Source organism: Neofelis nebulosa, chromosome 11, assembly GCF_028018385.1.
Source record: "Neofelis nebulosa isolate mNeoNeb1 chromosome 11, mNeoNeb1.pri, whole genome shotgun sequence".
Lineage (NCBI taxonomy): Eukaryota > Metazoa > Chordata > Mammalia > Carnivora > Felidae > Neofelis > Neofelis nebulosa.
The window spans coordinates 1,113,905-1,139,387 of record NC_080792.1 but is presented as its reverse complement, the minus strand read 5'-3'; the positions used below and the strand labels follow the sequence as shown (position 1 = coordinate 1,139,387).

Here is a 25,483-nt window from a genome sequence, read left to right as displayed (position 1 = left end):
GCCCAAGCCCAGGAGGTGGCCCCCAAACCACCTCGGAGGTCAGAGCCCTGAACTCGCACGTCCCCCCACCTCAGCAAGACGCTCACGCTTGTTCCCTCCGCCACCGTTTTATCTGAGGTTGATTCCCTGGCCCCCAAAGCTTTGGTCTGCAATACGGGAGTTTCCAGGCCTTCAAAGCTCCAAATTTGACGTCTTGGGCCACGGCCCCCGCCCGAGGGTCACTCTCGGCCACACGTGACCTTTGCAGCAGAAGCCCCTCCTGCCCTGAAGTCTGATGAGGACAGATCGCACCAGAAGCACCACCTCCACCAGCGCTGAGAGCACGGACAGGGCGGCTCCTGTGATCCCCTTTCTCACCTTTCATTACAGAAAAGCATCCGCTCCAGACACACCGGAGGCCCGAGTCCGACCTGTCTAGTTGCTTCTTTGCCACGCTTAATGCCCCCTTCACAGGCCAGAGCCAGCTGCCCCCAGATCCCCATCTGGTTCTCACACAGGCCACACTCTCGTCTACACAAAGTAAGTCGTCTACACTCATGCACGTCAGGACCCAGGGAGCAGTGCCTCCAGGTCCAGAAGCCCAGTGTCTGCGAGAGTTCCTACCGTGGCCACGGCCGAGGCCGAACCGTTTCTAATGGAATCCTGCTCGGCTGGCCAGATGCTCTCCCGCCAAGGCTCACAGCCTCCCCTCCGACAGGACAGCCGGCTGGGCTCGACCGTGCGGGGTCTCCCAGCTTCGAACCCGACCTGAGGCTTTTCATCACCAAGGTTCTCACAGCCAACTTATTAGAAGTCGATTAATAATTAACACTCCCGACAATCATAATCTTACTGTCTAACGTCCAAGTCCAGGAAGTGTTTTATATTTCAAAAAAAAAAAAAAGTACGACTTAAAACGTGCCTGTGCTGCAGAGATGAACGCAGGACCGTGGTGGTTAGCGGCTCCCGAGGGCACGAGACTCATAATGGCCACCCCTCCGGCCTCACCGACTCCTAGGCCTGCTTCCCATGGTAGCCGTGGTGGACCGAGGAAAGGAAGGAAACGCTGAAAACCACTCACACCCCCAGCTGGTGCCCCAGGGCCCCATGCAGAGAGCCCCCAACACGACACCCCACACTGGGGTCATCAGCGGCTGCCCCCCCAGGTCACAACCACCTGTCGTGAAACTGGACTTCGACACAAAACGTTCTCTGTCTCCCCTGGAGCAAAAGAAAGAAAAAGAAAAAGGTCGCCTGTGTTACTGTGTGTGTTCACCGAGCTTCTCTCCCAAGCTGTGTTTAGTTGTGAGCTTGGACGCGGCCGCAGAGAGACTGTAATTTAAATAATTCTATTCATCGAGTGTTTATTTAGTGCATACTATGGAAATCTGTGCTGGGCGTTGGGAATCAGGCCCCGGAGCCTGGGGGCCAGGAATTCTGGGGCACAAGTTTCCTAAAAGGTGACGTTTCTGTCCCAGGAAAGGAAGGGCTTCCTGGTAACAGCTGCCTGCCCCCCGCTACCCACAGTAAGGTGGACACATGGGGACAGTGCCTCTGTGGAGGTGCACACGGTGTTGCCGCGTCCTCTGCAAGTATTAATGAATTTTTTTTTTTTAATTTTTTTTTTCAACGTTTTTTATTTATTTTTGGGACAGAGAGAGACAGAGCATGAACGGGGGAGAGAGAGGGAGACACAGAATCGGAAACAGGCTCCAGGCTCCGAGCCATCAGCCCAGAGCCTGACACGGGGCTCGAACTCACGGACGGCGAGATCGTGACCTGGCTGAAGTCGGACGCTTAACCGACTGCGCCACCCAGGCGCCCCTTAATGAATTATTTTGATAGCGATGTCGTAAACCCCTCGCAATGCAGATTTGGAAACTTAACTCTAAAATGGCTGGGTTTTTTTAATCTCATGGATGAGATTGCTGGTTTTATTTCACAAATGAGTATGTTTCCATCGCTCGACATTTGTAAAGATGGACTCATTCTAAGCACGTGAATTTAATTTGATTTGATCATTGCCAAAAAGAAAGAAGAGGCCATTTCTAACACAAACAAGAGGTCATTCCATCCCTCCGTGGGTGGATGTGTACGGGCTGTGACTGCAACCCACGCTCTTCGTTAGCACAGTCTGAGGCACTTGGGAAAAGGTGAACCCCTTTGAGACATAACGAAATTTGGTCTGTAACTATTTAAGGACCTAACTGCAGGGGGTTTTCTCCAGTTCAAATAACAGAAAATGTATCCACACCACTCACTCAAGTCGACTTCACCTGTGGGACTTGTCTCAGCAAGCCGTGTTTTTGAATGTTCTGTCTGATCACGGGGGCAGGAAATGAACCACTGGGCAACTGTGCAGTAAGAGAAATGATGTGGGTCGATCGGCCCAGACGGTGGCGCTCCGGGTGAGGAGACCAGAGTCGTCTGTGGAAACCATCACCAAAGACCAGACAGCTGATAGCCAGCTGAACCACAACCTTCCAGAGTGATCTCTCCCTCTCTCTGCTCCAAATAAAACATTGTGGGGGCGCCTGGGTGGCTCAGTCAGTTGAGCGTCTGACTCTTGACTTCGGCTCAGGTCACGATCTCATGGTTTGTGAGTTTGAGCCCCGAGTCGGGTTCTGTGCTGACAGAGAGGAACCTTCTTGGGATTCTCTCTCTCTCTCTCTCTCTCTCTCTCTCTCTCTCTCTCTCTGCCCCTCCCTCACTCACATGCATGCACCCACTCTCTCTCTCTTTCAAAATAAATAAATAAACGTTAAAAAAAAGTAAAGCACCCAAAACATCTAGATGAAAAATTTTAAATGTTTCAGGGTGTTCTCATCCTCTCATTTTTAACAGAATTAAGATTACCTTTTGCAACATCTTTACCCATTCCGAATGTGACCGTCCCTCGAGGCTGTATTTGGTGCGGTGGCACGGAGACGCCTTCATGCACACGCACGTCCATTCAGTTGTTGTTTTACTATAGCAAATATCCTGATACATGAGTATCTACGTTTATCGGATCCTTTTCTTAGGATAAAGTCCTAGAGGTAGAATTTTTAGGTCAAATGTGGGATGCTGTTAGCCTCTCATACCATATGGTTCTAATGAGTGAAACAGCAAGCGTTTCTCTAGTTCCTCCATGACGCAGCTTTTTTCCAGTGGCATAAAGTCTGATGTCTGAGCTACTTCCCCGGTGATCCGGTTTACTTGTGTCTCCAGTTTGGAAGTTTCCACCAGAACTTTGGCAGAAGCCTGAGGACTGAAGCTGCTGGCTGTACCGGAATCCACAATTCATGCTCCCCCCAATCCACAAGATGACAATCCCATCAATTTCTAGTCTCAGAAAGTTTAATTTGTTGTCAGTACTCATGGCCGTTGACCACAACATAGGGCTCCTTAGTTCCCAAAGCAAAGGCCAACGATCAGAAACAACCTGGAAACTCTGAATGGCCCCACGTTGCCAAGGTCACAAGATTCCCTGGACACCTTTTCTTGCGCCTGTTTGTATAATCCGTGCCTCAGTGTGAACCCATGGTTTGGGGAAACTTCTCAGCCGATGAGGTTGGGCACATTCTCAGTCTCATGAGCCTCCATTTTGCCAAAACCGTCAACATACAGCTTCATGCACAGAATCTGTGCTTGGGTGTCACAGAGGCCACATCATGGTAACCCCCCCTGGGGTCCTACTGAACTGCCTCTGGTGCCCCTTCTGTTCTGCAACATGGTGCCCGTGTCAGACGGACATTGTAGACCCCTCCCCACATCGATCACTTTGGCTAGCACCAGGTTCAATGAGGACCCACATGCAGCTATGAGATACGGAATCCAATCCCAGATAAGGAGCGAGCCCTCTTTTTTTTAACGTTTATTTATTTTTGCGGTGGGGAGGGGCAGAGAGGCAGAGGGAGACACAGAATCTGAAGCAGGCTCCAGGCCCCAAGCCGTCGGCACAGAGCCCGACGCGGGGCTCGAACCCATGAACTGTGAGATCATGACCTGAACCCCCAACCAGCCGAGCCCCCCGGGCAGCCCCAGGAGCGAGCTCTCTTTAAGACATCAGGAAGAGAGGCAAGTTAGAGGCCGGCTCTTCTCTCAATAAACACCAGCGTTGCCCACACAGGCGAAATTTCCACTGACTTTGGATCAGCTGCACAGATAGGGTCTGCCCAAAGACCACTGTATTAAGAAAGATTCAGCTAAAGGTTATGCATCACTCTCTATGGGAGGGGAAAAGAGATATCAAATGGGAAAATAAACAGAGGAAGACAGAGGAAGGAGACCCAGTGAGGGAACTGATGTAGAAGGAAATGTAAAAAGCCCCACTGGGTCCTCCCCAAAGAGCAAGCTAGCATCTTCTTAGATTCTCTTCCTAAGAGACCTCAGAAACATACTCTGTCTTCCCTCCTTGTGTTTTGCATGAACCGCTCGACCTAGAAACATTTTCTGCTCATTAGAAAGCCTGGTAAGCCTGTGGGTCGAGGCACTGAGAGAACAGTCACGTCCTCGGGGATTCGTAGGCTTGCGGTGCAGGTAACTGCCAGGGGCGGCGGGAAGGACGGGACGGTCGGGAGGAGGTCGGTGCTGGACAGAGGAAGCACGGGTTGTAAACAGAATACTGGAAATGGACGGTTCCCTTTGGAGAGGGACACGTCTGGCACGCGTGCCGTGTCCCTGCTTTTCTCAAGTCAAGGGACGCGTAAGGAATTGCTGAAACCAACATGCGCCCCTCCCCGCCCCCCGCCCCAGCGTTAAATCATTCTCAGATACTTCATGGTCAAGAGAAACTTTCATGCAAAACTACAATGGACAAGATTGGAGGAAGACGGGGGCACAGCCACGGGAGGAGGAACTCTCTGGTTCCGAGCTGGCGACAAGCTGCCTTGCACCCCCGGTGCGCCCGGTGAGGGGTGGCCCCGGCGGGCTGCACGGACCCGCGCGCTGGCTTTCCCGGCCTCCTGCACCCGCAGCTTCCCAGGCAGAGATGCCTACGACCTTCTCTCTTTGGTCCAATCTGCTTTACCCTCTTGTCTGATATTTTCAGGGGTTCTTAATCACGAGTGCAGCAGATTGATCAATGACGGATATGAGCAACAGCTTTGCATGCTAACGGTGCCGGATTTTTTATCTGAGATAATATTTCTCTCTTAAAAAGCCTCTGCACGGCTATGTATTAATTAAAATCTAAATACTAAATATTGATTGATGCGTTATCAGGCCATAGCAGTTGGGCTCTGCCACATTGATTTTTTGCTGTGATTTATTATCATATTTAAGAAAAATCATTTTGTGTGATTATACGAGGAAATAGACTTTAGTGAGGGTGTAATTCTTTTGTATCACTTTTGTTGTGTGGAGGCCAGGCCCATTCCTCAACTGTGGCTAAGATTGCTGATACCTTCATTGCCTCTTCTCTGTGGCCTCCGCCGGCTAATGCTTTAAGCCTGCTTGGTCTTGTCATTAGAAATAATGGGCACTAGGATTTCCTCCTTAATCACAACTGAGATTAACAGATGGATGAACCCAAGTTCTTAAAATTATCTAGTTATTAACAAGTATTTCTTTTTATCACATTAATAACATTGCCGCAGAGGATTTTTTCCTTAACGAGTAGAATTGAAGCAAAGCCCCAGAACAATGTTCAGGCTGGCCCAACGTGTAACCATTAGTCAATTAATCTTTTTCCTCAGTGCAAAAGCCAGGGGTGTCAGAGCAAACCCTAGCCATGAAGATAAACACGAACGTGCATCTATCTGAAACAGACTAGGGCTGTATATGGAAGAATGCACCTGTGCCTATGTAAGTGATTTATACAGTAACAATATGTACCATTGTAGGGAAGAAAAACTTCCCGATTGCTTCAGACACCAGCAAATTACATCCTTCGCCAAACAGTAAGGGGAGAGACACAAAACTGACCACGTGAAAATATTTGCACTTCAAATTACAGATTAAAGTATGAATGGAAATAAAATCACGCTGAGTCATTTAAATTATTGGGCCTAAATATTCCTTGTATTTTATTTTTTTCTCATTTATGTGTATATTCATCTTGCGAGAATAAAACTAGTTTTGTATTAGTTGAATGACAAAGTCATTCATTGTTTTCCCACTCACTATTTCTTACCTAGGCATCAAAATTAAAGAAAGCTAATATATTAACTTCATATTTGTGATTTTTTTAATTATATTCAATGATCCTTAGATTATATGGAATTTCGGCAACAAGGAGGAGCAAAAAGGGCAGGAGGCAGGAGAGGGAGGGGCAGGGAGGGAGGGGCAGAGGAGGGGAGGGGGACCCAGGTTCTTCTAATAAAGTTTACTTTCAGGGATGTGCACAGCGAGACTGGCCCTCAGGCCCCCTCCGAAGCCCAAGGTCGGACCCGAAATGAACAACACACTGGTCCCTGAGCTGCCCGCAGTCCAGTGAAGGGTCATCCTGAGGCACACACGTGCTATGCGGACGTGGACAGGACGCATCCAACAGCCACGGAAGCCAGAAGTCGGCGTGTCCGTAATGAAAAGGCACTCGAACCTCGAATGGAAGAACAGGGGTGGAGGGGGAGGCCGCCAGGAGGGGCAGCAGATGCCGACAGCAGGGCTGGAGTCTGGCCAAGAGGTTTTCGTTGGTCATAAGGAGTGTGCATTTTATGGAGGTCCAGAAAAATGTATTGTGAATCCCGTCTCCTATATCAGACAGAGAAGAGAGCCTGAAGCTAAATTTGTGGAAATTATTTTATAGGAAAAGCACTAAACCCAGTCCCACCTATAAAACCCTGTTTTCATCCCTTGGCGTATCCGGTTGAGTTATGAAACAGAAAATAATAATAAGCAGCCCCTCCACCCTTCTTGTCAGCCACGCACACGCCGAAGCATGTGAGGTGCACGTGTGAAGGGCCTGTGCCTTTTACTGAACGGTGACCCGAAACAGCAGCTTAATCTCACCACCGCGTGATCCTAACGCAGCATCTTCCAAAACGAAACACATTTGCCAGCCCCTCGCGTCAGGAGCCTGTCCTGTGTGCCTCATTCCTCGTATGTGGGAAAATACCACCCTCCAAGTTTCTCGAAGTACGTGTGGTGGAGAAAATGCTCTGGTTTTGCCCGAGCTTCCTTCACTTGGAGTGGAGGGGGCTCCTGGACAAACGTACTGATCAGTCTCGCTGCCAGCAGTCAGTGGAGCCACCCTGGAGGAGGCGGCAAGCCTGGGGCCTGGGACTCAGAGGTGAACGGTGGGGACGAAGGGAAAGGGCTGGTTCCGACCCGCCGTGGACGTTTGCGGCCAGCCTGTCCAGACCCCAGAAGGAAACACCTGGACTGCGTCTGCTCCCGCGGTCACGCGGACTGGGCACGCACACCCCACACGGCGCTTCCCCGGGGAGGGTCACAGAGCATCAGCTGGTCCTGGGGACGCGACACCGTCCACGACAGGGCGGGTGGTTCTCTGGACAATCGCTCTTGCCAGAGATGGCGCAGACAGCCCGGAGTCCAGGCGGGTCGCGCACACGACAATCTGAGCGTCACCTTCACATCACTTCTGATATGGTCACCCTGAAGGTACCATTTGACGAGCCCCTTGTAAAAGAGCTTTGGGAAAAGTCAACTCTGTAGAAACGTGAATCTACCAAAATAAGACACTTGCCCCCATTCCACATCCCGTCGCCACACTGATGCTGGTTGATGGCAGAACGCAGCACCGAGGAGCCCTTCGCGGCGGGAGAAAAGGCAGGAAGCACGTCACTGGGTCACCCAGACGCAGCAGCGTCCCCGTCACACCGGCAGACGCCCCACACGAGGCAGGCTGGCTTCCACCCCAGCCCCTGGGGCCTCGGCACAATCCCCGCACGGATGTGGTTTCCTGCAAGCTGCCTGCTTCCACTCTCCACTCCTTGTCGTCACTGGCTCCGTTATTTTCGTTATTTTTCCCATCTTTGTGAGTAACTGTCACCACCCCTTGGTGATTCTTTTGGTTTCCAGTTACACCAAGGGACCTCACTCAGCCCTGGCACCCTCAACTCCCCAGCCACATTGGCTGCTAAGTGACAGCAAGGTGGCCAATGTCACCTGAGCTACGCAGGGCCGAGGACAGTCCTGGCAGGAAGCACAGTCCCGAAGTTGGGCGGTGCCCCCCGCCCAGCACGGCACGAGGCACTCTTGTGATGGCTGGTATGGGCATGTCACACAGTCGTTTGTGACTCTTGGGTCTGCACGCGCCCTGTCCGTCCCGTTGTTGAAAAGTGCTGTTCCCGAGTGAGAAATCACTGAGCCCAGTTTACACATCGAATCCTGCTTTTGCACATCAAAAGGGAGTCATTTGCTCACAGATGTAATTATGTGTGCAACATTCGTTCTTTTTCCTTGCGGCGGGGGGGACATGATGGGTTGAACTGCATCTCTCAGAAAGATACACCGGAGTCCTAATCTCTGGTTCCTGTGAACGTGATCTTCTCTGGAAACGGTGTCTGCAGGTGACCCAATCAGGACGAGGTCCTTAGAGTGGCCCCCGTCCCCTGCAGCCAAGACCCTCCGAAGGAGAGGACACAGACCCTTGGGGAGAACACAGTGACATGCGTCAGGTGACACACCCAAAAGCCAAGGATCCCCGAGGACCCGCAGCTGCCACCAGGAGCTGGGCGCCGGGACCAAACCCCCGAGGGGTCTCCAGGAGAGCATGCCCACCGACACCTGGATCCCAGACTGTCCGTGCGTGGAGAGAGCCTGTGTGTCAGCGGACGGGTGTGGGTTTTGCTGTGGCGGCCCCAGGAAACTGACTGCAGCGCGTGGGTGCAGGGGAAGACCCAAGTCCGTTGTATGAGATGCTCGCACCCGGAACAAGGGCCCTCCTCACCCCTGCTCCTCAAGAGTCAGCTCCAAAGCAGACTTTCGAAGGCCAGCCATCATCATCATCAACAGCAGCCACCAGAGAGTGCCAATTGCTTTTGTGGCCGGGAGCAAACCACTTGCTGTCTGCAGAGCAATTTCTTCATCTGTAAAGGCAGGAAGTTGGGCTACTGTCTCCGGCACATTCTTTGTGACTTGCGGCCACTGAGATCTGGCAAACAAATGGTCAATCCCGAGTTAGGTTTGAGAGTCCAAATTACGTGCCACCTTTCGCCGAGTCACGATTTTACTGAAGACCACACAGCGTAGAGGCGACCGGTTAACGCGCAGAACGGGGAGGTGAGTGGGTGGGCTCGCACCTCAAGAGGAAGGGACATGTGCTCACCCAGCCCGTCTGCCCTGCGCGTCCCGGGCACACAGAGAATCTGGTGACGAGCATCTAAGGTAGCCTGGGATCGCACCCTGAAGAGTTTCCCGCGTCTGCTGTGTTTAAAACATCAGCTGCAAAGTAAAGATGAAACTTTGAAATTACTTTGACGTTTCAAAGAGGCCAGACAAGTTCCCACCTCTGCACGCATGAAGACCACCTCCTGACCCAGCCTTTGCCCTTTGCCGCTGGCCCAGTTGTGCTGATGTCCCCAGTGCCAGAGCCCTGCTGGCCTTGGCAGCCAAGGGCGGCTCAAGGTCGGCGGACGTTCTGAGAACGGGCTCCTGGGCTTGGTTTTGGGCCCTTCCCTCCGCTCTGCCGGGGTGAGAAGCGGTGTGAAGGGCTGACTGATCTCTCCGTTCACGGCGACGTCCGCAGTGTATCAGCCCTCGGCCTACAGCTTTCCGACGTGCTAGGCCCACACCCTCAAAACTGTCCTAAGAGATCTCCTTAGCCTCGCCGCTGATGATCGTCTGCTAAATGCAGAGTTCATACGCCACCCAAAATAAAAACACAGCCCGTCAACGCTTATAGATGGACTCAGTGTGCCCAAATCCATTATGGATTTTCCGGCACACCTGAGGAACGTGGCATCACACACACCCTGTGGACGCGCCCTCTGAGAGCAAACTACCTCGATACAAAACCGTGACGCTCTCGTGGACAAACAGCCCTCACTCGGTCACATGTCCCAGTAACTGACACACGCCGCAGCTCTGCGTTTCCGAACGTCACCATTTCTTTGCCACCGTCTCTGCATGTTTGAGCGCGCGACCGCTAGAAACATCTACCCGGTATCTGCCCCAGGTGCTTCTGTTCACGCAGGTGGGCATCCCACTAACAGAGAAGGCTGTCTGTCCCCCATGTCCAAGTCCCTGGACGCAGAATCCCGTGGGACATCCATCAGTGCCGCCGCCGAAAGGCAGCTCTGAGCTCCCCCGGAGTGGTCCCAGCTCTGAGAAGCCCGGGCCCGCGTTGGCTCTGCTCCCAGTGACAGTCCATTCCAACCGAAGGGAGAGAGATCTGCTCTGGCAATCCTCTCGTGACACTGCCAGGCTGGGAGCCAGCAGAAACCCCCGTCTGCGGTGCCCAGCCTCCCGCACTGGCATCGCTGCCGGTGCCCACCGCCAAGGGGCGCAGGAGGCAGGGCCGGCAGAGCGGGAAGCCAAGAGAGGGGCTGCGGCCGCATCGGCCTCCAGCTCGGGGTCCATGGGCAGCTCCCGCTGCAGAGACAAACCTGGGGCCAAGGAAGGAAACCCGTGAGTGGGGAGAAAGGAATCCGAACACCCCAGTAGAGAAGGTCCCCTGACATCCACTCGTTCTGGAAGGAGAAGCCTTCCTTGGAACAATGGACAAACTAACAAACAGAAAAGGTCTTGAGAACTGCTGATATGAGAATAAGTTTCAAGCTATAATATTCTCAGATACCTTGACCCTCCAAATCGCAGACAAGCCCCCATGAGAACAGGACAGCACAGGTGCAGCTCCTGAAGGGTCCACGTCTGGAAGCTCTGTCTCTGTGTCACACGCCTCCGCCTTGCCTGTCGGGGCCCCGCTGCTTGGCTCTTTCTCATGGAACTGGGCTGTGGTTTCCACACTCATTCCCACACTGCCCTCGGCCTCCACCAGACACCAGTCGTGGCCACACGTTGTCCCCAGTTTCCAACCACACACCCCGCCACAGGGCTCGCTGCCTCCAGGAATTTCCTCCTAAGACCGGTGCTAAGTGCGTCACACAGCAGAGCGTTGGCGGTTCTGTGTCCGGGCTTCTGGATGGCCAGGCAGCATGGGGCACGGGGGGTCCCGAAGCCCCACGGGGGCCTCACGGTGTGCTCTCGGACACACGCTGCCTGCAGAAGCAGTTTGGCATCAGCCATCGCCGTAGCCACGAGCTTGGCAGGACAGGACCGTGTGCTTCCCGACCGCTGCCCTAAGCCTCCCTTTCCGCGGCAGGCAGGTGTGGGTTTTCAGCCCCCACGGGACCTGACCAGCCACGGCACAGCCCACTTACCCACACTGGTGACTGGAAATCCCAGAGGAGAAGCTGCTTAATTAAAAGTCAAGTAGACATTTATGATGTGTGCAGTGTGCCCATTGCGTGACGACCTGGGAGCTCTGATTGCATTTGTAATTATTTCGTACGTCCCAGCTGCAACACGGTGACGCCACAGAGACCCGGAGCCTGTGTGACTCCCGGATCAGGGGCACATTCTGCTTCCAAGGAATCGATTCTCGAACACAAAGACGCAGATGGGGTAAGACAAGGTGTGCACAGCAGACTGAGCTCACCCGTCTGGGTTGGTCAGTCGGAGGCCCCACCCCCTCCTCTGCGGTTCCCAGCTTCCTGGTGACACACCCGGGGGTCGAGCTGCCGCCTGGGCGCCCTTGCGGTGACTTCAAGGATCAGCCACTCGGACCGCTTGGCCTTTATGAGGCGCAGGACGCAGGCGCCTGTGTGACCGCCCGCCTCTGTGGTCGAGATTCTGTCCTTGTCCCTCGGCAGTAACGCTGTGATGGCCCAGCTGCCTGCGTGGAGCGAGGTGTTCCCAGCACACACCTAGCTTCTGTGCAAAGCTAAACAGTGCACATTTGTGGTGGGTTTTCGAGCCCTCACTCGGTGCGAATGCCTGTGACAGGGCTCCAGACCTGAGCAGGCCTGCCCCTTGGAGGAGGCCACACAGACTCTCAGGGCAAGCTCGGGTGACCCCACGGACATACACAGAGACCAAGGGGACATGGCTTGGGACTTCGTCAGTTGGGACCATGAGTTGCTGGTCACAGAATGCCCTCACTCCTGCCCCCTTCCCCAGGAGGGTCACCTTCTCCGGGGAAGACGCCCCTTTCCTCCAAATCCAGGGTCTCCTCGTGTGCTCGATGGAGCGTGGGAGGGTCAGAACACAGACACATGGCCAGCAGCCAGTTCCTCTGAGAAGGTCCAGGGAGCGGGCCCCGGCCCAGAGTGACGGTGGCCAGCCCACGCAGACCACGCAGAGAGGTCTTGGACAGACAGCATCCTCGGGGAGCCCATGTCTGTGGGTGTCAGGAAGGACCTCACTAAGAGGAGGCTGTGTCCAGACCTTATTCCAAGTTCTTGCAAAACTCCCAGGTCAAGACCGGAACCAGGGTCCCCACTGGACTCGATACTCGGTCCAACTCGCAAAAGACATCACTTGCACCTGGGTGCCCATTGGGTGTGGTGGATGGGATGGACACACTAATAAAAGGGGCCCGTCGGGCGCTAAGAAGCCACCACGGGGACTCCCACAGGGACTGCCAGGGCCTGGGCACGTGATCCACGTGGACGCCCAGCAGTAGAGAGGTCAGCCCAAGATGGTTCAGGAGACGGGGCGATGGCTCCTGCTCCTTCAGGGGAGTGAGCACGGCAAGGACTGTGTTCACTCAGGCCACAAGCGCCTCTGTGTTTATGGGGTCCCCACATTCAGTCAGTAATTCCGCTCCCCGCGAGCTGAGGCCCCAGCCCCAAATCTAGCGTTGGGCGGCCCTTGGCCGAGCATGGGGCAGTGGTGGGGATTCAGTTGCAAGCCCAGGCCTGCTTCCCTCAAGAGGACCCATCCCCGCGACCCGCAAGAGAGAAGTTTAAACAAAACTCACAAAACTCCTTCTGGTGGGGAGTTTAAGTTAATCCTCTGGGGACGGGGATGGGGGTGGGGAGAACGTCACAGAGCAGACTCAGAACCTGCCACCACCCCTACCCCGAGCTGACCACCAGCGGTGAGGGAATGGAAAGGGGTCGAATAAACAGCAGCTGCTACATCCCAGGCAAGTGCAGACCTGAGGGACCCTGGTCGTGGAGTCCCGTCCTCTGATATATTTTCATTTCTTTTTTTTAAAGTTTATTTTATATATTTTGAGGGTGGAGGGGCAAAGAGAGAGGGAGAGAATCCCAAGCAGGCTCCACACTGTCAGCACAGAGCCTGATGAGGGGCTCGAACTCACGAACCGTGAGATCATGACCTGAGCTGAAGCCAAGAGCCGGACGCTTAACGACTGAGCCACCCCGGTGCCCCTGATGTGTTTCCATTTCTGAATTGTTGCAGTGTTCGCTCAGTGAGACCGATGGCAGAAAAGCAGTTAAAGGGTGACCACAATTTGTGCTCATTAAGTAACATCTTGTGTCGGATACAGCAATGCATATGGTCGCCTTTCCGGGTAATACCAAAGATAATATATTCACTCTTCCGATAAGTTCACAACAACCAAGAATAAATGTGTTTTTGATCTCACAAGAAAGTCACAGAATACAGAATAAAACCGGTTTTGTCCAATTAGCTGCAAATAAATCCATAATTTGTGTTCAAACCAACGTAGCTGCTGTTCATTCTTCTCACATAATAGACGAAGGTTGTTCCTTAATTGCGTGGCCCTCCTGAGGCGGTAATGCTCACCCTCCTGAGGGCCAGGAGCCCAGGACCACTCCCAAGGGTGGCAAACACTGAAAACCTAATCATGTTTAAATGCGACTCAGGGCAACCCAATTTCTCAGGATGCACTTTACGGAAAGCAAAGCCCCCATGCTTTCTCTCGGGATGGCGGTGAGGTTTCTGCCCCACAGAAAGTGTACTCTGAGGTCTATGAAAAAGAAATCCGGCCTAGGACCTTTCAACGCCAGGATGGGATTTAGGATAGAAAACGCACACACTTCTCATGACTTCCCGACCATCCAGCGGGAAGAGACCCGCCGTCTGGTGGCTGATTCTTTGCACAAACACACTTAAGGTTTGGTGGAGATTTTTTTAAATCACAATATGATATTGCTTTAATTCTCTGTGAAATTGGGGCATTGTGACAAAATAATAGCAACCAAATTATCTCTGTGCGTTGATATGACTACAGTGTGTGTTTAACGTGGAATAGGAGTACCTGGTATATTTGTGTTTATAAAGTCTTTGTACGGTTCAAGCACCACGTGACTAGGAGGAGAACAATTCCAACTAATTCCAGTATGAATTATCATGACAGTTCCCAGCAAGAAATGAGGGTTCTGAAGCGTGCGTGCCAGAGATGCACACTCGCACCGTTAGCACAATTAGCAGGTGACGATGTAAAATGAGGTGCCGAAAGGGCCTGGCGAGGGCGTAGCAATTAGACGTTTCCACAACAATTACCCAAATACACCACATTTTTTGATGGCTCAGTTCTTAATTAAACACAGAAATGCAGAGAACACCCCAAACACATCTATATGTTATGTAACGTTCATTACAGGGCTTTTACATTGTACCTTCCATATTGACGTTTTCAGCCACAATCTGATACGAAAGAAATCGTCCGTAAACGCAAACTGAAAGAACGCAAAAAGTTAATAAAGCGGAAAATTCAAGCAAAATAAATTGTGCTTTTTTCCTTTTCAAATAAATATGCGATGTGGGCCTCAATCATAGAGCTGCCTTTTACTTTCACCTGACACAAGCCGCCTGTCACCTCTGAGGACGCCGTGCGTGGTGCTGCGGTCAGGACCAGGAGCAGGGGGAGGAGTATCAGGTGTAAGTCGGTCAACAATTCATCTCTCTGCCTCATCTAGCATCTTCCCTCGTGTAAGACCCATTACTTGCCTTTCAAAAGTTCAAAGACTGAAGAAAAGGACCAAAAGGTGAAGTACGAGGGTCTATACTCTGCAGAAAATCTAGTACATGAACTTAGCTTTTCAGAAAAACATACCAAATTGGCCTGATTTTTAAAAAAAATTGGCGCCTGGGGGGCTCAGTCGGTTAAGTGTCTGACTTTGGCTCAGGTCGCAATCTCACGGTTCGTGGGTTCGAGCCCCGTGTCAGGCTCTGTGCTGACGGCTCGGAGCCTGGAGCCTGCTTCGGATTCTGTGTCTCCCTCTCTGTCTGCCTCTCCCCTGCTCATGCTCTCAAAAATAAATAAACCTTAAAAAAATGAAATGAAGAAAACATAAAAACATACATATCAGCATCATAAGAAAGAAAAAAGATGGTTAGACCAGCTAAAAAAGATGTGGAAAGTTACCAATAAAGGCACGTAGACTAATTATACCGCCTTGTCGCATTGCTTCTGCTCGTTCTTATTTTTCCGTGGCCGGTATTTCTCCCGCTCCCTCCTGATCTCCTGTCCCGTCCAATATGGGTACTCACGTTGCTGTTGGGTGTGTTCTTACAAATGTGACCATACCTGCTTCACTCCCATAACACCAAACGTGCTGTGGGTCTGGCACCTTAGTCTGTCCGTCCTTTCTAACGGTTGACGGTTTCCCATGTGCTGTTTAATAAATGATGTGGAAGTTACATCCTACAATGTAAAACACTTTTGTTCACAATATTAAATGAAAATGTAGTACATTAAACTAAAGACACACCAGCTCAGAAAAAGTTTACACAACATGAACCGTATTTTTCAATCAGAAAGCTAATCTGGGGTTTAAATATGGATGAGAAGACACATATGTTAGTCTGAAAATAAAACACGACGTGGGGTCAAACTGTAGCCTTAATTTTAAGAAACCATATTATCTGGCACAGCCACTATGGAAACAGTAAAGAGGATCATTGAAAAACTAAACTTGAACTGCCCTTCGATGCAGCAGTCCCACACGGGGCATGTTTCCGGTGCACACGGAGTGTGGCCCCGGGCGATGTGGCGTTATTCACGGCTACCGCAGCCTCGCAACAAGAGAGGAGGGACCCGATGTCCTGGAGTCTCATTCAGGCGTAAAAAGAGAATGAGATCTTGTCATTTGTGGCAATGATGGACCCAGAGGGCATCATGCTAAGCGAAGTGAGCCGGACAGAGAAAGACAAATACTGTGTTCTCTCTTACACGCGGAAGCTAAACGGAAAATAGTCAAACTTAGTAGAAACAGCAGAACGGAGGGTGGAGGGGCTGGGGAAACAGGGAGAGCGGCCCAGGGGACAAACTTCCTGCCGCAGGACGAAGAAGTCCTGGGACCTCCCGCAGAGCACAGCAACGCAGACACTGAACCATCTACGCTTTGCCACAGACACACACAGGGAGCGGCCGGGGTGACAGATGTGCACTTACCATGACTGTGGCAATCACCTCGCACACGCACGCGTGCACACACTCCTACACACCTGTGTCAACTATACTGCTGCAAAGCTGAAGGGAGAAAGGGCATCTTACGTGTAATACTGAGATATAAAGAAACGTCTACACAGTGTTTAGAATTAAATACGCCGAAAGCAAACCACATCACCTCCCTCTCGCCTGGAAGGAAAGGGAGTGCTCTGGGAAAGCAGCACTTCTGGCACGAGCGGCCATGTCGGCCAAGCAAAAGCCTGGCGCGTGTGCACCGCAGACAGGCCTGTCGCGGCTGCTGCCAGAACTCAGTCGTGTGTGCACACGGCAAGCACACCCTTCCCGGGCGGGCGGTGTTCAAGCTGGGCCTTGACCCAAACACACCAACAAGTGAGCAGTCCTAGCGGCGTCCCCACATGGTAGAAGTGACCACGCCGATAACGCATGATCTCCCAGGACGGCTCCCATTTTCTCCCCAGGCCCACCACCTGCGGAAGCCACGGTCAGTGAGCAATGATTGCAGAGGCCCTCGTCCTAGTCACACGGGAGCGACGAAGATTCACGCTCGGCAAAGGCCTAGGTCACGGCCCCGCTCGCTGGTCCTGCCTCCCTGGTGAACAGAGTCTGGACGTAAGACTCAGTCCTCTGACTCGGTGGACGTCTATTCCAGTGTCCTAAAAGGGAGTCTCATGTGCAAGGCAAACATTTAACGCCTCCGTTTTCTTTTGTATCCTCCCCAAACCGAGGTGTTAAAACTCCGATGAACGCCAAGTAGCCTGGGTGTAGTAACCTCTCTATCGGATGATGTTGCACGTGCATTTTCTCTTTTGCCACCATATGTCTGATCATCGGGAAGTGAAAGGCAGTCTGGGGACACTTCATTTAATAGATGTGTTTCTGAAATGTGTAGGATGAATTCTGTCAATTAAATCGAGTTTTCCCATCCAGCTGCTTTGTGCCTTTGAGGATATTTACTTCAGTTACACAGATCTTGTCTGCCATGTTGCCCAGCAGAGACGTGCCCGCACGCGTGTATGCTGTGTCCCCGGACAGTGACCTGTCATCTCTGTCACTGTTCCACCAGCAGTGTCCTTCTGAGGTGCAGTCACCCCCAAGCAAGCTTGTCCTTGAATGTGCTGTCGCGTCCCACCACTGGCCACACTCTGGAGGCCAAGACCTTCTCCTTCACGAGGGTTTGGCTGTTGTTAGTTGAGACTTCCCGTGATTGCTTTAAGTTCCTTGAAACTAAGCCTTCAAATGGTGAACATTCTCTAAAAGCATTATAACTTTTTTTTTTTTTTTTTTTTAAAGTTTTTTTTTTTTTTTTTTTTTTTTTTTTGGGACAGAGAGAGACAGAGCATGAACGGGAAAGGGGCAGAGAGAGAGGGAGACACACAGAATCGGAAACAGGCTCCAGGCTCCGAGCCATCAGCCCAGAGCCTGACGCGGGGCTCGAACTCACGGACCGCGAGATCGTGACCTGGCTGAAGTCGGACGCTTAACCGACTGCGCCACCCAGGCGCCCCATAAAAGCATTATAACTTTTAATAACTTCAAAAATCTGTGATGCATCATAACAAAAATACTTCTTAATAATTCATGCTCAGACTTAAGCTGTAAAATCACTCACTGCCAATGAGTCCTACCGTAGACCGCAGCCCTGTGGTTCCATCATTGCTGTGCTCATTTACAGAGGTTTCCAAGTCATCTGTAAAAACAAGGTATTGGTTGTCTTTATCCTCAAAAACACCCATACGTTCTGAGACTGGAGAAAAAACTATCATTTGGAGAATTTCTCACGTGATCTACAGTAGAGGGGGTGAATGGGGAACATGGGCATCTAATTCTGGAGCCAAAAACATGTTCCTATGCAAGAGCTCGGCCACAAACAAAGCCCAGCGGACACAGCTGCCCCTCAACCACACAGTGTGGGCCCTCACCATAGAGTGTCCGGGTCATGGGGTCATGGCCAGACCTCGAGGGGGCCGCAGGCTGTCCAGGCAGGCTTGTCCTCCTCCGTTTGCCCGCCACATGCCTTGGTCACCTCCTTGCCCCAGATGTGGCTGGGCCAACTCGATGCAGATCCCAGCCACCAGCCCTACAAGCTGGCACGTCCTGGCACCTCTCAGCCCGAGGCCCAGCCAGGTGACTCTCCATCTATCCTGCACCGACATCCCAAACCCACCGTGTCCCACCCCGCACGCCTGGTTCACGCCTTGGGCCGATGTCGGTGAGCACCTCTCCTCCTGATCTGAGTCAGCAATGGGGGCCTCTGACCTCACCTCCCTCACCCGTCCAGGACGGTGGCCAACGGGCACCCCTGCGTGAACTAGTTAGCAACTCCTCAACTACACCTTTCTCTTAATTAACAACAACAACAGCAATAACAAAAACAGGGGTGCCTGGGTGGCTCAGTCGGTTGAGTGTCCGATTTCAGCTCAGGTCATGATCTCGTGGTTCGTGGGTTCCAGCCCCGTGTCGGGCTCTCTGCTGACAGCCCGGAGCCTGGAGCCTGGAGCCTGCTTCGGATTCTGTGTCTCCCCCTCTCTCTGCCCCTCCCCTGCTTGTGTTCTGTCTCTCTCTCAAAAACAAATAAACATTTTTAAAAAATTAATAAAAACAAAACAAAACAAAAAACAAGTCTGTCTGTCTTCAACAAATACTCAAATACACAATCGATCACCAATTCCTTTGTATTATACCTCTAAACATTTTTTTTTGGTAAATGTTTATTATTATCATTATTATTTATTTATTTTTGAGAGAGAGAGAGAGAGAGAGAGAGAGAGAGTGAGTGAGTGTGTGTGCAAGCAGGGGAGGGACAGAAAGCCGTCAGCACAGAGCCCAACACGGGGCCAGAACCCACGAACATGGAGACCATGACCTGAGCCAAAGTGGATGCTTAACGGACTGAGCCCACCAGGCGCCCCTGAATATCTCTTGGTTATAGAATTAATCCATTTCAGAGCAACATGTTTCCCCACATCCTCGTCACTGTGCTCCTCACCTTCCCTGGCCACACCCCATTTGTCACCGTTTATTGTAGCGGAGGGAGTATCTTCACCTCGACAGCAGGAGTGCGGCCCGCCGGCCAGGGGAGGGCCTCCAGGTCCAGATGCAGGGGCGTCCCGTCAGCCGGCGGGGCCCCTCGGGAAGGGAAGGGGCAGCCCCCCTGCACAGCCGCTCGCAGCACCCCCACCAGGCCCAGCCCCCACTCCCGTGCAAGTCGCGTCCTCGCAGCCTCCTTCAGCTCCGCCGTCTCCCCCAGGCCACCTCCCTTCTCCCCTTTCCCTCCGCACACGTGGTCCCAGCGGGCCAGCTCCCGGGGCCTCCGACACCTGTCTTACCCACCCCAGGTCCACCCTGCCGGCCGGGGGCTGCAACGAGATTTCTCTGACCGTGAAACCCCTCTCCCGGCGCGACCGGGAGCGCCCGGGTTCCCGGCCGTGCGCGGCACCGCGTCTGCCACGTGGTTTCAGCAGGGAGCTGACCGCCACGTTCTGGTCCTCGAAACTGTCACTTAGCACGTTCAGACTGCCCCGTAAGGTTCATCCGCCCACCGTTTTTCATGGCGCCTTCGGTACATGCTCGTGTCCCGAAAGTTTTCTTCACAGACCGACTGATCCTCGTTTTCAGAAGACGTGGTCTTGAAACGTCCTGCGAGCGTCTCTAACACAGCCACAGCCTGAAATTGTGGCCAACGCCTGCCGTCACGTGACTGGGCGGGACCAGCTCCGGCCCGAGCGCCGCACGAGCTTTCTGACGCGCGTCACTTCCCGGAAGCACGTGAGCGGAGAGGGTCTCGCGAAATCGCGCCCGGTTCCCGGCGGACAGCGCGCGGTGACGCGCCAAGCGAGCGCCGCGCAGAGACCTGCGCCCGGTGCCCACAGACGGCTGACCCCCCCCCCTTCCGACACCTTCCCCCTCGCTCTGCAGCCGGACCCGCTGATCGTGGCCACCGCGCCGCAAAGGCGTCGCCAGAGCAGCAAGTACCGCAGCCTGGCGACATTCACGTGCACGCTGACGATCAAAAGGAAAACCGCTGTCTGTTCGTTTCTCTGACGGAAAAGCAGCGGGTCGACGCGAGCGCTGCCATTTTGTTTTACTCCGAGCGAAGGGGCTGCCGGGAGGCGTCAGAGGGAGACGGGAGCACGCCGGCGCCACGCTCACGTCAGCGTGGTGAAATTCGGTGGCTCTCTGCAGAGCGGAACGCCGCCTTCTGCTACCGCCCGCTTGGAAGGGTTAAAACCGAAACGTCCGTGATGGCATCGGAGGGCCGTTTCCACGTCTGCGTACCGTCCCCGCAGCAAACTCACCAAACGCGTGTTCTGGGCCCGGATGGTCCCCGCCACCCGCCCACCCGTGCAGTCAGGGGCCCCTTGGCGGAGTTGTGTCAGCACAGGGCCTGGGAGCGGAGTCGCTGGGCTGCACTTGCTCCCTCCTACCTTCCCCTTCCTACTGCTGGCGGGTGGCTGACCGCTCACACCAGGCCCAGGCTGTGCCGCCGTTTCCAGTGTCTCTGCCACGTTCCCCACCTCCACGGACACCGTCTCTGTGCTATCCTGTGCTGTGAAATTTTTATCTCCTCCGGTTTAGCCCGAGAAATAGAAGGTTCTAATGACCAGGCAAGAGTTTTTATATAAGCGGAGGCGACTTTCTCAAAACACAATCCTGCAAAGGCTCAGAGACCACGGAAGGAGCTCAGTCTTTGGAGAGGCCGGGGTGTGGCCGGTGTGAACTCAAAGGAGGGGCTGAGCTCCCGGGCACAGGCACGCCTTCGCCCACGGCTACCCTGCCGTCCACAGAGCTCCAGCGGTGCGGCCCTGGACAGGGGACCAGAGCTGTGCTGACCTCGGGCTGCACCACATGGCATGCGTGACAATATGCACTTTGCACTCTGAGGGGCTGAGGACACGGTGTGCACCGTGGACGAACAGTACGTGATCTCACTGCAGGACACACGTGCACAAACCATGTAGCCTCCATGACTGCTGAAAAATAATAATAAATAAGAAAAGAGGAACCCGAGAAGAAAGTACACATAATCTGGAAACACTTCCTCAAAGAAAAATGTCAAATTGGATGTGAAAATGGTCAAGGAAATGAAAGCAGAGATTGTTGCAGATGAGTTAGATGTTCAAAGAGGGGAAGGGGAGTGGGGCTGACAGGGAGATGGCTTCTGTGGGACAGAGGGGCCAGGTGGGAGGGAAGGAGCTGAGGGCGTCTGGACAGGTACATCTGCAGAAGAAAATGTAATCTGCCCCCAAAACCCCACCAAACAATAGCAGCCATGACAGGAGGGACAAGGGCAAAATGCTCTTGCCCAGAGCTCCTGAGGAAGACGATACGGCACTTACAGAGACGGCACATGCCCAGCAGAAGGAAAATACACTGTGCAGAAGATTCTGGACGTCAGCCTTGGCAGACTATGCGTCAGCGGCAACAGCAACTTGCACCACAACCAGGATGTGCCGCGCTCCTTGACGAGCCTCCCGAGAAGACAAAACGAGTGCAGACTCCATTACCAATAACAAGTGACCTTGGGCATGTCCTTAATATCCCTGAATCTACATCAATACACCTGTAAAATGGAATAGGTAAAATGTTCTCCAGAACAATTGGAGAAACCAAGGAAATGGAAGGGGTCCTGGCAGGATGCTGGCCATGTAGGTTTTCAGCGAAGCTGCCGTGGGTGTGAGGCACTGAGAGGAAGCACGGGGCACATGTCGCCTGGAATCAGCTCAGGAAACCTCCGAGCGGCAGGGTGACAACTTTCACCAGTGGGCACGTGGATGTGTTCACGCATCTCAGAGAAACCCTCACCTGCCAGCCCCTCTCGAGCCCCACGGCACTGTTGCCCACAGAGCAGCACCTGCTGTGGCCCGAGGTCCTGGAGAGGACACAGGAAGGCACTTCTGACCCGGGCCCACAAAAGCTGGTTGTGAAATGGATTTAAGAATAACATGAAATGAGGGGCACCTGGGTGGCGCAGTCGGTTAAGCGTCCGACTTCAGCCAGGTCACGATCTCGCGGTCTGTGAGTTCGAGCCCCGCGTCAGGCTCTGGGTTGATGGCTCAGAGCCTGGAGCCTGTTTCCGCTTCTGTGTCTCCCTCTCTCTCTGCCCCTCCCCCATTCATGCTCTGTCTCTCTGTCCCAAAAATAAATAAAAAACGTTGAAAAAAAAAAAAAAAGAATAACATGAAATGAAATCTAACCAGAGCTAAATTATATGGAGAGGACCGGGAACTTTCGGATCCACAGCGGAGATCCAATTGGAGAAAATGAGATCGTAGCTGTGCCTTGAATATGTGAGCAAGCGTGATTTCTCTTCTCAAATTCGCCGTAACAAATAAGCGGCCACGGTAGTTCGGTTTATCAAACAGAGCCGCGCCGTTTCCTAAGCTCTGCGGGTGCCTGATAGTGGAGAAGAGGGCGCCTGGGAGAAGCGAGTCCATAGCGGAGACGGGGTCTCCTGCCTGAGCATCTCCTCTGCGGTGTGGATGAGTTGGTGATGGGGACACGGGAGACCCGTCACATCACGTGCTCCTTCCAAACCTCAGCTCTCTCTTCGGGCCTCTGAGCAGGCCCACTGCCCCAAGCCCCAGAGGCCAACCACCTCTATCCTCGCTCTGCCCTCGCTCCCTCCCAGAGCCCGGCCTCCGGGCCTGCACCCTAGCACACCCTCTCTGGTTTCAAGATCATGTCCCCTCTCCTCCTGCCTTCCATAGCTTCGGGTTTCTCTGCACCTTACTCTCTATAACATTCCCTCTTTGCCACTAACACCTTTATTAGCGTCCGTGTTTCTCACCTGCCTGGTCCCCTCTTCCAGCCAAACGTTTTCCCTCTCAGCCTCTGAGCACGCCTGTCCTTCCCTGTGCTGGGAGGAGGCCCAGTTGGCCAAGAGGCCAGGGAGGAACTCACTGTGGAAGAGCAGAGCCATCCCTCCCGTGAGCTGAGCTGAGTGAGGAAACACAGCCACAGCACTGGCATCACCCAGGGCCCCGAGGAGCCAGTGACACAGGGCGCCTGGCTTTGTGAGCTGTGCCATGGAGAGGCCGGCTGACGTCAGTACCCTGCAGCTCTGCCTCCTTGGGGAAGTCTGCAGCCAACACTCAGAAGAGTGGGAACCCTTTGTAAAGCGAGTAAACTTCGGCTTTCAAGCCTATGCAATCTGGTTTCATAGGGTTCCTTAAAGCAGACAGCGCCTGTGTAGAAGCAAGCATTTCCAGACTTCAGGCAAATCCAGTTTTCATCTAGTGATCAGAATTGTGGGGCGCCTGGGTGGCGCAGTCGGTTAAGCGTCCGACTTCAGCCAGGTCACGATCTCGCGGTCCGTGAGTTCGAGCCCCGCGTCAGGCTCTGGGCTGATGGCTCGGAGCCTGGAGCCTGTTTCCGCTTCTGTGTCTCCCTCTCTCTCTGCCCCTCCCCCGTTCATGCTCTGTCTCTCTCTGTCCCAAAAATAAATAAAAAAAAAATGTTGACAGAATTGTTACAAAAGATTCTTTTTTTTTTTAACTTTCTAATTCCAAGAAGATCCCTGTCTTTGGGGGACAGTGTGCCCCTCACTGAAGGGCAGGGACCCCCTCAGACCATGCAGGAGCTCTGCGTCCCCTCCTCCAGTCTGATTTCAGGCAGAAGAGTCTGCAGGAAGCGAACGCACACAGTTCAAGGGACAGAAAGCACAACCACCCAACACTGGTTACCAGTGGGGAAAAGAGGCAGCACTGGCTGGTGGCCTCAGGGGCACGTGTGGGCCCTGGAACCCTGAAAAAATCCTCTTTCCCTGACCAGGGTGTCACCAAGGCTTAGAGAGACACCTCCCCCTCAGGCTCCTGCCTTGCAGGCCAGGCGGGAGGTGGCCCCCGTGTCTGGACATACCTGCTTATTTATTTAGCTAATCAAGTCATACGGCATGGTTTCAGTATGAGGCTGCTCCTTCTGCTGTCCTGACGTTCCTCGTCGTCTTGTTTTTATTTTTTTCCCTGGAGAATGTGAAGGGACTCTAATCTGTATGATATTTGTTCCTCCTCTCCTGGGCCTGACCTGCCAGGACAGTCTGAAAGATCTGTTCTGCTAATAGCCCAGTACATGGGTTCACAGTGAAGACATCCATCCTTAAACAGGAGCACCTGATGGCCTTTGTCTCCGTCACCGCGGTTCAAGGACTCTGGGTGAGTGCCTGGCCCACAGGCCTGGCCTTCTGCAGAATTTCAGCTCTGCACTTTTGCAGAGCTTGGAGCCAAAGCAAATGACATTTGTGATAATGAGAAAGCCAAGACGGATGGGAACGGTCACATCAAAGTTGTGCCCGCTTTTCTGAAACTTCTTTGAACATGTTAGAAAGACGGGTGTGCTCTGCGGCCAGGGGGATGGGGAGGGGGTGCCTCCCGCGCGGACAGTGCGCCCCACGCACAGGGCCGGGGCAGGGGCTGCCCCGGGACAGTCCTGCCTGCGTGCCCTCCGGCGGCCCCCACCTAGCAGGAGACTGCTTGGGGCCACTCTGACGCCACGTCGCCGCCTTCCCCCGCCCCCCCCCCACCCTCCCGGACCGGCACACGGCTCTGGGAGCCAGGACGACTGCGGGGCTGCACGAGGTCACGAAATCACTCGTGGGGGTTCGTCCAAGACGCCTCCAGGCTGCGACCAAGCGAGGTGGCCTGGCGTGGAGGGGTGGGCGCCAAAAGGGTGAGGGTGGGAGGGGCCCCAGAGCCTGGTCCTGGGCGGGGGTCGGCCCGAAGAGGGCGGTGGGCTCAGCGGGGAGTGAGCCGGGACGGCCTCCGGCCTGAAGCCGGCGGCGCCCCGCCCCACCTGGCGAGACCCGGGCCCCGCAGGCGCCGCCCCGGGGACCCCCCCCTGCGCAGCGGGGCCGGACCTCCCTAGGGCAGGCCCGACGGGGAGGGGCCGCGGAATGGCTTTGTCCCACAGAAGGAGCGGAATCCAGGCGACGGGGTGGGGGGGGGGGGAAACCCTTGTGCCCGCAGCCCCCGCGGCGCTAATTAGGAAACCGCGGAGGTTGGGGAGGGGAGGCCCCGCCGCCTGCATGTGCCCGAGGGTTGCAGAAGTGCGGGGGGGGGGTGCAGAAGTGGGGGGGGTGGGGGTTTGGGGCGGGGGTGTCGAGAGAAAGGGTCCCCGAAGACCGCCGCCTGTCTATACCAGAATCGAAGCCCGTAGAATCAAATTCGATGCGGGGCCGAAGAGGTTCCAGGACTCAGAAGTTGGGGTCCTGCTTGC

The 25,483-nt window shown here is 53.8% G+C and overlaps 1 long non-coding RNA gene across 1 annotated transcript; it reads right to left on the bottom strand.

Annotated features, from left to right (window-relative positions):
* Positions 1 to 5,960: 5,960 nt before the first annotated feature.
* LOC131489872 (uncharacterized) lies at positions 5,961 to 20,157 on the bottom strand. Its single transcript, XR_009250782.1, has 4 exons — positions 19,813 to 20,157; positions 17,899 to 17,960; positions 8,816 to 9,309; positions 5,961 to 8,514 (listed from the first exon to the last, which is right to left on the bottom strand). It is a non-coding gene; the product is annotated as an uncharacterized LOC131489872 (long non-coding RNA).
* Positions 20,158 to 25,483: the final 5,326 nt, after the last annotated feature.